General features: G+C 35.8%; 1 pseudogene; it reads right to left on the bottom strand.

The window, feature by feature from the left end:
- Positions 1-12,191: 12,191 nt before the first annotated feature.
- On the bottom strand, positions 12,192-12,515 carry LOC114611808 (annotated as a pseudogene).
- Positions 12,516-13,381: the final 866 nt, after the last annotated feature.

Genomic DNA, 13,381 nt, shown 5'->3' with positions numbered 1-13,381 from the left:
CACATTCCTGGACACATTAATGGAAATCAAAGTTGATAGAATCCTTGAAATGTGATGAATTATATTGCTGTTCTGGTTAATGTCTGCTGTCAAACAGTATAGGGTCTGACATCTTCCCTGACATGTTGCTGGTTGGCTTTGACCCTGACCTGGTCACCTGCTTTGCCTGCTTCAAACCCATTGTAATATCTATTGTTGGTAGGGGCTAGAACATCTATTTCACAGAAGCCTTAGCCATCTTCTCTGTTGCTCTTTATTACACTGCATCAGCCTTTCTACCCATGAGGGTAGAATCTCTCATCTGGTAGTTGTAATCTCTGGAAGTACTGACAAGTCAATAGACTCGTGTCTGGTAATGTGCGTTTTAGTTTTTTTGTTTCTTTGTTTGTTGGTTGATTTTGGTCTCTAGATTTGAATATTATTGATGTGACTTTTAAACCAGTAGTCAAGATGTTTACTGGCTTCTCCCTAATTTCCCATTTCTCCAATACAATGGTTTTATATTCTATTTTCATAGGTTAAATTCATTTTTGCTTGGAAGTATTTTTTGAAGATGTAAAATCTCACTAATAAATTCATCCATTTTTTTCCGTAGTGTCTTGTGTTCTCAGGTAAATATCACTGGCTGCTAAATGAAATGCAGTTACCTAGAGACTTCCACACACCTCAAATGATACATCACTTTCCTGATGTCGGCATTGTCACAGAGAAGCAAAAGATAAAACTTACATTTTCAGGACTAACTAGTTATGCTGCCTATCACTTTTGCCTCATTTCAAACCAGACGCTGACTGGCCTGTAAATACTTGATATTGTCTTTGATCCTACACGAACATGGGTGTGTAAGAATCTGTGGGTTTGTGTGTGTGCACATGCTACTATACTTCAATATCTCTGTCACTCGAATTTTACTTTTCTGTTCTTCTGTAGTGAAAAAAAAAACTCTTGAAATATTTTTGAAGTATTTCTCATCCTTTTGTGGCTCTTCATTCTGTGTCTAGTTTTATTCTTACCACCTTAACTGAGTCCTGCTGAGATCGCCAGTGATCTCCATCTTCTGGGTAGGTACATTTCTCTCCCTTGACTTCTCAAGTGCATGAGGCATAAAAGTACCATTTCATTGTTGTCGCAGGGTTTCCAAATCGCCATAGCCACTTGGCTCCTTCTGCCTGTCTGCTTACTCTTTGTTACCCTCATTTCCCAGTGTTAGTTTCTGTAAAGAACTCCCAAAGAGCAATTCCTAAGTCCTATCATTTTTTCTTCCAGAATACAAATGTGACTCTGATTTGTCTGTGCTTTTAATAATATCTCTATCAGAGCTGCTCCAGATGGGTAGCTTCCTTGCTGCCTTCACATGGATGTGCAAGAAATATTTCAAATCTAGTTATTTTCCCTTCCTTCATTAAAATGGACTCCTCTTTTTGTCTTTATCCTTTATTATTAATTACTATTATTCTCTCTTTCAATACAGCCTGACCACAGGTTCCCTTCCATTCCTCTCAGTCTCCCCACCCCTATCTCCTAATCCAATCCTCTTTTGTTTTCAGAAAAAAGCAAGCCTCCCAGGGATATCAACCTAACATGGCATAGTAAGGTGCAATAAGACCAGGCCCAAACCCTCATACCAAGGCTAGATGCTTTAAGTAGTGCTACTATGAACCTAGTTATTCAACCTCAACCCTCAAAGTCACCCTTCTCTCTTCACATCTATCAAAATCACTTTGAACAAGAATGTTCATTTCCCTCCATGTTACTCCCATTCTCTCTGAAGTTACGTCCCAGTCACCTAAAACAGCATAGGACATGTGAGCAGCTCACTCTGACTCAGAGAACTCCTGTGAAATCATAGGTGAACCTCACACTGTTCTAACTAAAACTTTCCAGTGGTCCCCCTACTATGACGGTCTAAACTCCTAAATGTCATTTGCACAGCGTTACAGAGCCTGTCTCCTGCTAGCCTCCCCTCCCGCTCTGCTCTCACTCACACACGCCTTATGCACTGTATCCTTTTCTGTTTCCTCTGAAGCAAACTTATTCTTCTCATGTTATTTTCTCCGCTTGAAACTCTTTTCTTCATAGTCTTCATTTAGTTCCTTCTCCTCACCTGTCAAGCACCGAGGATGTTTCTTTTTTCTTCTTGGACCACTCTATCCAAATATCAGCTCTGCAATTTCTTCTGGTCTGTTTCCCTTATAGCACTGATCAAAAGTAAAAATAATTTTGACAATTTTTTATCACTATAAACTAAATGAAAAATGAAACTTAACTTTAACTTAATTTTTCATCCCCTATACATGAAACATACTAAAAATTCTGGAATAGAGACTGTATTTAAAAATATCTTTGTTTAAACAAGAATTATCACATTATCTAAAAACAAAAGGGCCAGCAGTATTTTTTTTTATTTTACAAAGACTACTAATAGATGAAATCAAAGAACTCAATTATAAGTCACAAATTTTAATTATGTTCAATCTTCCTTGTGTCTTGACTGTGTTTTTGTTACCAGTGAGTGAGTATTATGTTAGCAATATTAAATTAAATAACGTATTTTATTCACTAAAATAAATTTTAATTAGGACATTTTGAGATAGTAGCCTCGGCTATCCTAGAACTTACTCTGTGGGCCAGGCTAGCATTCAACTCACAGAGATTTGCTCACATCTTTTTTTCTAGTGCTAAGATTAAAGGAATGTACCAACACTTCCCAGCTTTTAAAAATTTTATTTATTTTATATTATTTTGCTTTATCTTATTTTACTTTATTTTATTTTATTTTATTTTATGTGCATTGGTGTGAGGGTGTCAGATATGCTGGAACTGAAATTATAAACTGTTGTGAGCTACCATGTGATTGCTGGAAATTGAACTCAGGTCCTTGGGAAGAGCAATCTGTGCTATTAACCACTGATCCATCTCTCCATCTCCCATTTTGATCTTCTTCAATAAATTGTTAATATATTTATCTCAATATCACTAACAATATCATCTTAAGTTACTTAGGTAGCATTATACCCTAATTTAAGATTTATTTTATTGTTCGTAGAATATTGTCTACTGGAAAAAAATAAGTAAGTCTTAACAGTTGATTTTGAATTCTAACCAGGTAACTTTTGGGATAATGAAAATAGAAGTTTAGAGTTCAATTTCATCACCTGTTAACTTAAAAAAATGTCTGAGAGGACTCCAATGGCTTCTTTAAGCCACAGTGTTCTGGGATGCTAAGGCAAAGCAAAAAATGTGAACGAGAGGAATCTTTGTAAGAAATAAGGTCTAAAATTGGATAAGTATCTAAAAGATAAAATATGTATGTCTAGAAAGAAATTTTAGTCACAGTCATACTCTTTCTAAGTCATCTAATAATATCTTATGTTTTATCATCCTAGATTACAGTGTAGTTTCAACTGTTGCAATACTCCAATGCTAAGGTAGTTCACCAGGCAGTCACAACTACAGCAATAATATTACATAGCTCCTTTCATCTTCGGCTCCCGAATCACTTTATAAGCAGCAATTAAATCTCAAAACTTCTCAATGCTGGTATTAATATGCCCATTTAAAAGATGGAAAACTGTGCCGTATTCTTGTTTAAACCATAAACCAACGTGTTCTCAGTTTAAATCAGTAGACTTCCCTACATAAGTAATTACTATGCAGGCCAATACCTAAGGTTGAACTTAATGAATGAGAATTTCTATATATGGCATTGCTATGACTCCAGGTTTATGGAGCTATGTGTGGTGTCTGTGAATGTGTGTGGGTGTCGACGAGGAGTGCAGCTATGATTAAAAGTGTATTTAGTCTGTGGGAAAATGAATATGAAGATGCTATGTGAGAATAAAGTTTTACCCTGCAGATTCTTGTTTTCGTTCTTGTGGTTGGTTTTTGTTTCCTTTGGTTTTATAGGTAGGATTTCTCTGTGTATCTCTGGTTGGCACTTAACTTGCTCTGTAGATCAGACTGGCCTGGAACTCACAGAGACCTGCCTGCTTCTGCCTCCTGGATGCTGGGATTAAAGGCTTGCCCAGGACACCTGGCCTTTCTTCACTGTTTTTCCTACTTTGGTTATATTTAAATAACTTTTAGTTCTGTTTAGCACTTATCACATGCCTTTGACTTGTCATTATGTATGCTTCTAGTTTCTCTCATATGCTTTCACGTTTCTTTGCTTTCCATCTCCCTGAACTTTCTCTCCTCTAACATTTACCCTTATCTCATATCTTCCACTTAGTACCTTGTGTTCATTCCATGATTGACTGTCTACCTTACAAAGTAAAATTCTGTTTCTAATTTCTTCTAGTTCTTGATAGTTTCAAAACTCTCACCATTCCCTTAGAAAAGACCATAATTATCTTCCTTTTTTTATCATGACACAGTGCTTCTAATATACATTCAAAGTTCATATCAGAGTGAACTTGACCACCTCCTTGCACACAGCCTTCCAGTAAGCCCTGTTATTATTAGAGCCAAGCACAAACTTTATAAAATTTTCAAGATCCTGCATGATCTGACTGTACACTGTAATAATCACTTATTAGTCTCCTTTTCAGATCTATCAGCCATAATTATTTATATTTGTAAAATATATAATTTCATTTCCTTGAACTTTCATATTTTCCTTCCTCTAGCCATTTTCCTCCTCCTCTTCCTTCTTCTTCTTCTCCCCTTCTCCTTTTACTTCTCATCCTCTTCTTTTTCATTGTCTTCTGCCCTCAAGAATATTTCTCACTCTGCAAAAAGACTGACATGTTCTACATGTAAGCTGCCTGTATGTTTGCCAAGCCCACTCTGTCATCTACCACACAGCATCGTATTTACTTAGATGTGATTTTTCTTTTAGAGGGTACAGATTTTAAATTTGGAGAGTATAGATGACTCTTCCCTCAGGGATGGCACTATTCAACACATTAAAGATGCGGAGTATACATTTGTTGAGAAGTCGATCAGCTCAATGGGTGACCACATTCAGCTTGGGTCACAATTTTAGGGGAGGTTTGTGGGAATAAGAACAACCCAAGGAAAATATATCAGGCCGCCTGTGTTGCTCTAAACCATTAAGTAATTTTGAGTAATTGTGAATTTAGTCTAAATACCATGATCTAGTTGCAAAGAAATACATATATCTTTCAATTTCCTACAATCTGCCATGTACAAATGTAAAGTAAGACAGATTACATGGGTAGCTAAAAAATAATCTTAAATTTGGAATGCTAAATGTCAATACATCCACATGGGAGAGGGTGCTTTTCCATATAAGAGGGGAATTATTGGAATGTTGGGAACATCTATAGGCACAAACTTAGATTAGCTACAAATTAGAGCCAAATAACTCATCATCACCATGTGTATGGCACTTAACACCTACTGTTGAGGGCTATTTTCTGATGACTGTCTGGGCCACTTTTACGTCTGGATGTTTATCAGGGAATGAGTTTATGAGGAAAGTGAGGGTTGAATACAGACACAAAGGCTGGAGCTTCTAAAGACAAGCCAATGTAGCTCACAGCACTGGCTTTACTGGGAAGGAAAGGACAGGCAAGAGGAGTATGATATCATGGGGAGGCATCAGCTATGAACCTACAAGGAGAATGGAAATTTTATTGTATATGAATCTTTCCATTTGTATGCAATTTTCAGCTATGGATATCCATCTATAGGATCTTGTTCAAGGTCTATTCTTAATAGGGGCTGTTCTGTTATTCAAAAGTGCTTCCTTTGTAGAAGAGAATTCTTCCATAATATATTTTGAAACTGTTTAATAAAAAGATGGTTTTTTATGTTTTTTTGATAATTGTCAGTAATAAAAAAACATCAAATATATTTCAGTATACTTCAGGGCAAATGTTTGTATTCATTAAAATACAGAAAACCAATAGCATGTAAGTCAATTATGTCTCTTGATTTAATAATAATCAAATTCTTCATGAAAGTTTCTGATGGCGAGTTTAACAGCAAGAAAGAAACAGAAGATCATTTAAATCCTATCCTATTTCTTTTACTTTAAAGTGTGGATACTTCGGTCCTTCTTAGAAGGGATAACATAATACTCACAGGAGAAAATGTGGAAAAAAAGTGTAGAGCAGAGACTGAAGGAAAGGTCATCCAGAGACTGCTCCCACCTGGAGATCCATCCCACATCATACAGTCATCAAAGACAGAAGCTGATGTGGACGTCAGCAAGTGCATACTGATAGGAGCCTGATATAGCTATCTCCTTAGGGGTCTGTCAGAGCCTGAAAATTACAGAGATGGATGTTCGCAGCCAACCATTGGACTGAGCACAGGGACCCCAATGGAGGAATTAGAGAAAGGGCTGAAGGAGCTTAAGGGGTTTGCAACCCCATAGGAAGACCAACAATATCAACCAACTAGAACGCCTCCTCCCCGAGCACTGCACTATTTTTATGAAAAGCAGAGAAAGGACTGGTACAGTCCAGCTCTAGGGAAACTGCTCCATAGCAGGGCTCTGCTGTGCCCCCAAAGACAGTACAATTTTAACAACAAACTACCTGTAAAAGGCATTTGCTGACTTGGGAACTTACAAGAGCTTAGTTTTTACACAGGATAATTTAGAATTTTGGAAACTTCTGATTACTCTTCCAATTTTTATAGATTGACAGTTAACTGTCCAATAGGAAGCAATATGTTTGGTAAGGAAAGGCGTTTTAGGAGTACTTTAAATCATGTATGGTAACACAATCATGCTTGAAATTTTGTATGTAACAATGGGAACAAAAGGAGCCCATGAATTTGAAGGGGAGCACTGAGCAGTATGAGGGAGGACACGGACAAATAAAAGTCCAAGAGGAGATCATGCAATTCTAATATGACCTCAAAATAAATGTAAAGTTTTCATTCTTTACTTGTCATTAACAAAGAGAAAATGGTTTCATTTCCAAAAAAAGCAGCAGTCATAGCATACACAACCCAAAATGAGCATATGCAACATGAAAGGAGACAGAGTAGATGAACTTCAATTCCCATGACCAAGTAAATATATTTATTAATAACATAGTAATAAATATGAATGGAATAATGCTTCCAGCATGTTCTTTTTCACAACTGGTATGCATACGTATGTCAAAAATTGGAATAGGCCAAACTTATCCTTAAACAGACACTCATACAGGCTCTGAAATGCTTTTCTTTTAAGCTATCTACTTACTTCACATCCCATGAAGACTTAAAATTTGCTATCCAGCTATTGAATATGGCTATCTCTAAAGAAAATGACACATAACACATACTCACTTACTTTCCTGTACAAAATGTTTTTCTCATATTGTATGACCTTATCTTGTAACCCAATAACCAGTACATGTTATGTTTCCAATGTGTTACAATTGTCATTTCATAATTTGTAGAGTTAAAAATCACTCTTGAATGGTATGGTGAATTCTATATTTCATCTCAGGAAACACGCTGAAAAGTATTATTTGGCCTAGATCAGTTCCTTTTTATATAAATTGGACTGGAAAATTGCAACAGCTTTATTTAGAAATATTCACAAGAGAGATACTCTGATTATTAAGGTCATTTTTGTGACTACAGTAGTGATTTAAAATCTAGGTTCACAATGAGGAAATTTGTGTAGAAGGTAATTAAACTTAGCTAAAATTAGTCAAAATTATAGATGGATAAAAATCTACTTTCTAAAATCAATACTTAAAGAAGTTATGTTTTCAGTATAAAGGATGTTTAACTTTTTCTTACTTCTCTCCTTCTTGACTCTTTCTTGTCTCAGCACATGAAATGAGAAATTGAAGGAAAGTGTAGTTTCTATGCTAGTTATGGCAGTATCTTTTTAGTGGTATCCTAGGGACTCAAATTTGAAGGAAAGATAAACCGCAAAGTCAGTAAATAGTAGAACATATTGAATGTAAAGTAATAGTAGTCACATAGTCAAAAATAAAACAGGATATGGCAGAATGGAAAATGTGTGCATTTTTAAATAGCAACACCACAATGGCTCAGTAAATGAGCCATTATTATTACTCATGCTCTAGTTATTTGCTCTGATATTTTTATAGGCTATAACAACTGAGACAGTACTTCATTCTCATGCTCTTGGTACTAACACCACATTCCTGAGTATTATATGATCAGGGAGAGTGAAAAGACAGAAGCTACAGTGAATAGAGTCATTCTACACATGGTCTACGACTGTGTTCTAACCACATGACAAGTTATGCTATGTAGTCACACGACAGACTTCCATTTTTTGTCAGTTTCAGCAAGTCATTCTTTTTAATTTCCTGTTTTATGTCCTGTATTTTAACAGCCATCATTTTAAGGAATTCAAGACTTAATACAAATGTTTAAAACATGAAAAAAAAAACCAAAAACAGTGGCAAACTATAAAGCCACAAGAGAAATCATAACTTGACAAATGAAAAAGTCTGTTAACAAAAATACAGCTCGGCATAAATGGAGTTACAAAAGTACAGAATACTGAAATATGAAAATCTGCACAAATGGACAGATCTCAAGTACGCTATGCTTGTGTGGTCACGCTGGTGAGACATAAAGGGTATAGAATCTTATGTTACCATTAGACGTAGTTTCACAGCAAAGTCCCTGTTCCTCTGGCTCTTAGAATCCCTGAAAGCACACCTTTTCACAGTGTTCCCTGAGCCTTAGATGCAGGGTTGTTTTGTAGATGTATCTAATGGACCAAGCTTCACAACTCTCCATTTCGATTGATTATGGTTTTATGTAATAGAATTTGTCTTTTTCAAAGAGAAGTTTGCCTAATGAGAGGCAAAATTACATTTTTCTCTATGTATAAGGACAAATAAACAAGGAAGACATTGGTCAACATGTCAAACAGGATAAGCAAAAAGCACATGAGACCTCAATTCTAACCAAAGAACTACAGGCAACTGAGTGAAAGTAAGAGCCGGAGAGTGGTTCTTCCCCAAGAAAGAGGACACTAATTGGTTGTCCACTGCTAAATGGCTAGCTCTAGATACACACATACGAGTAACATTCTATGAATTCAAGAGATTGTATTTAGGAGATACACACATATATATAAATGCATATATAACATATACTCCTATATTCACTATATACATTATATGTACATTATATACACATAGAGCATATACATTTATACATATATGAATATACATACAATGTGAATATAATAACAGTTGATGAAGGAAGAGTCCATGAACTTAAGAGAGAGTTAGGACAGATCGATTAGAAGATCTGGAGAGAGGAAAGGAAAGGGAGAAATGATGTGATTAAATTACAAACCTCTAACAAAAACATCTCATTTATACCTGTAACTTTGTAAGAGTGTCCTAATTGACAAACTATACTTCATCACCTACTTTTACCATATATTTATTTCATGGTACGACTGTTCATGCTTAAATCCTACTGTCTACAAGCAGGAATTCAAATGCACAGGAAATTGTATTTTCTATAGGACTTTTTACTCAATCTCCACTTTCCTTTCATGTTACTAAGCAGTCTGGCAAGAATGTACAGATATTAAACTGTATTTTTTAGTTTTCCAAAACAAGTATTTTTTCGCCTTGATCTTCCTACATCCTGACACATCCATATCTACTTGATGCATGGGGAATGTTTTGATATCTATCTAAGCGCTTTCCACTTGGTGCCCAGAAGAGTTAGTACACTTTTATAACGTATTAGGACATTTTGTATTTGCACTATTTATGAAAATATTATTTTTCATCATAAGGCTTGCAATTATTCTGCGTGTCTTTACAAAACATCTGCCTAATAATATTACAGTCAGTTTTTATCTGACAATGTAAAAGTCTGAATAAACATTTGAAATTTCTCACTTTTCTTTCTCCACCTTGTAAACAGTAAAACTTTTCTTTCCTATTATATAATTTTTAACAGTATCATTAATTTGAAATTGCAGCTCCCTCAAGCAGACCACTGGAAATATGATGCAAAATGGGGTGCAAAAAAAAGAAGAAAGAAAAAGAAGGAAGGAAAGAGGAGACCTGACCCATTCAGTCTTGAATACATTTTCTGACTTGTAAACTATTGGCTATTTCCTGCAGATATTCTTGTATTTGTAACAACCCTCACAACAAAAATGTTTGGCTATTTGTACAGATCTATCTTAAATTACATTTTTTTTTCTTTCAGGCTGCTCCTTTGATTACCTTCCCCTAACTTCCTTTTCTGACACCACATTTTACCATTAAGACTGTGTTGTTTACAAGAGAGAGCAAAGGAGGTTATTTTAGATTAGGGCTTTCATTGTGAGATTATTTCTGTAGGGTTGTGTAGCAGATTTAATGTAAAAAATAGTATTTCAAGTTGTTTGATTTGCAGAAATAACTAGCCTTAATGCTTCAGTTTCCAATGGTAATTAGTTTTCAACCCAGACAGTCTGGATAGCTATGTATTTACTACCTTGTAAAGAACTATCATAACAAGCCCTTGAGCATTATTTGAAAATTAATAAACTAAAGTAGGAGGAAGCGCTTTGCTTTCCCATAGCAACATAGACTGAGTTATACTGTTTTATTGCAAAATTCACTTTTCAATTATAGGTTTACTAAATTAAGTGGCTTGAATAGCATAAAAACAATTATTAGTTTCTTCACACTGCAGATGACTAATGCAATGAGTCCATTTTACTGTAAAAAAAAAAGAAAGAGAAAAAAAAGCCTCTTTTCTTTAAAAACTAAATTCTTTCCTTTAATTGCTGCAGAGTAAATCCTAATTCACAAATAAATCTTGTTTCTTCTATATTAATAGAAAGTTAGTCTTCTGTAGTTAACTGGGATTTTCGAAAGCGAGTAAAAAGGAAAATAATCCATCCTACAATCTTATTGCTAAAGCCTTTTCAAGTTTACATTTTTATTTTCTGAAAAATGAAATTCCAAGTAGACCAACTTAATTGCTAACATTTGCAAATGTGCAATCTGGATAGAGCTAAATAACGATCACCATTGATGATTATATTACATTTAAAGACTATGTTTTAAATTTAAAAAGCTAACGTTGTGTATAAATAGGGTTAATTGTTCAGAAGAGAGTGAGGAAGACAAAACTACTTAACCTAATTCTCACCATTACAGGATGAAGACAGAGCTGATGTTAGTAGAACCTGGGAGAAAAGAGTGCTATAATTCATACTACAAACCCTAGACAAGGGCTGTGTTACAAAACATGTAAACTTAATTGCTGACTCCATATGAATGATATATATAGTGTGTGTGTGTGTCTGTTAGAACCTGATGAAAGAGTTCTCTACTGAGATTCTAAAAGAGTTATAAAAACCAAAGATGAAGATTTTCCTCCCATATGTCTTCCCAACTTCACTGAATCTCAATATATTTACTCACTTGTACTTTACAGCATGGTGGAAAGGAAAATAAATATCCAGGCTTTAAATTTTAGTTCCAAAAGTTCTAAATGATGTAATATGTGTCAAGTCATTCTCTGCTCTGTAACTTAGTTTGCTCATTGGCCAAATGAAAGTAACTTCCAAGAACGGTTGCAAGAACTATGTGAGATTTTAGATAGAAGTTTCCAAAGGGTACCTAATATAGTCAGGTCAGCATAACATGCCTATGCCAGAGAAAACTCCTCATAATTAAACTATTTTTTATACTACCTAAGGCATGTTTCACATGTCTAAGTCCCTAAGTCTTTAAGTAATTAATTTAATGGCAATAAATCAAAAAAAAGAGCAAAGGAATAGAGTATATTATATTAACTGTTGAATAGGAAGTCTCTAAGCTGTTCCATTTGGTATTTTTAATGTTCAAATTACTGAGACTGGATTAATATGGGTTAGTAAATGACAGTAAACAAAGGAGATGCCTCCAATTTCAACGGAGAATGATGCGGAAGAATGAAAAAGGAGACCAATAAATCAAGACAAAATACAAGAATATGAAAACTCAATATACTATTAGGACCTTAGTAAGGAATACACCATTTAGGTCTATGATCCTCCTGGACTTGAGTTTGGTGCAGGGTGATAAATGTGAATCTATCTGCATTTTTCTACATGCAAATATCCAGTTAGAGCAGCAATATTTGTTAATATTTTATCCATTTTATCATTTTGGCCTTTTTTTTTCAGTTTAGGCATCATCCGTTTATTATAAAAGGGAGGCATGGAAATTATTTACATGACGAAGTAATTCAGAACTTCAGTGGAATGGGCAGCTTCATGTGACACCATTTCAACAGTGATTTCAGTCGACATACTTTCCAAGAATGTCACCATCTCTAAATAAGAAATAATCCTTGTCCTCTAGAACTACTTTGGTGCCTCCATATTCTGGGAGAAGAACTTTATCTCCAACTTTCACACTGACAGGCTGAATCTCTCCACCCTTTCCTTTCCCGCCTGATCCCACAGCCACGACCGTTGCCTGCAATACTTTTCCTTGAGACTTTTCTGGAAGCATAATGCCACCTTTGGTTACAGTTTCAGCGGCACTCCTTTCAACCAGCACTCTGTCAAAAAGCGGAAGAAACTTCCTAAAAGCTTGTCCAGCCATGGCTTGCGCCACCACAGCTCCGGACTCTGTACTCGGGCCGCTGCTGCAAGGAGAGTCCCTTGGGCCGGCTCGGGACACGTGAAAAGGCCCCATTTTGGCCTTTATGTCAAAACTCAAGTGTCTATAGCCATGTGGGGTTTATTTTTGAATCTTTGCTTCTATTCCATATATCAACCTGCCTGTAGACTGAACACCAGCCAAAGAGCGTGCAAAGGCTGGACCTAAGCCCCTTTCATATTTGTAGCAGATGTGTTGCTTGGTCTTCATGTGATTCCTGTAATAATTGGAGCAGGGGTTCTCTGTGACTCTGTTGCCTGCCTTTGAATTCCCTTCTCATAGCTGGACTGCCTGGCCGGGCCTCAGTGCGAGAGGATGTGCCTAGTCCTGCTTCTACTTTCTGTCCCAAGACAAAGTGTTATCCAAGAATGACTTCCCCTTCCCTGAGGACAAAAGGAGGTAGTAGTAGGTGGAGGAGGTTGTGAGGATCAGACTGGGAGGAAGGAGTGCTACAATAGGGATATAAAGTGAATGAATAAATTAATAAATGCAAAAAAATAAACAGTTAAAAATGTGTTCATTACCATTGAAAAATCAAAACTTTTTGATTTTTAATAAAAAATCAAAAAATTGATAATTAAAAAATTTCCCCACATAATCACAGACAGGTGTTCAGCTAATGTCAAGTTAGTGAATGGAATGTAGAAGAATGTATGAATGAATGGTGCCGTGTCAGTTAGAACTGCAAACATAGATTAAAAAACACTGTAGCTCAAGCACAACTTTCTGGGGAGCTACTAGTGGAGTGGCAGGGAAGTGTAGGGGAAGGAGGAACGTTCTTTTTTGAGGATGTGGCCACTTTTAGGTTT

Source organism: Grammomys surdaster, unplaced genomic scaffold (assembly GCF_004785775.1).
Source record: "Grammomys surdaster isolate TR1022 unplaced genomic scaffold, NIH_TR_1.0 126124, whole genome shotgun sequence".
NCBI lineage: Eukaryota > Metazoa > Chordata > Mammalia > Rodentia > Muridae > Grammomys > Grammomys surdaster.
The sequence above is the reverse complement of the archived record's forward strand: the minus strand, read 5'-3'. Positions and strand labels throughout refer to the sequence as shown.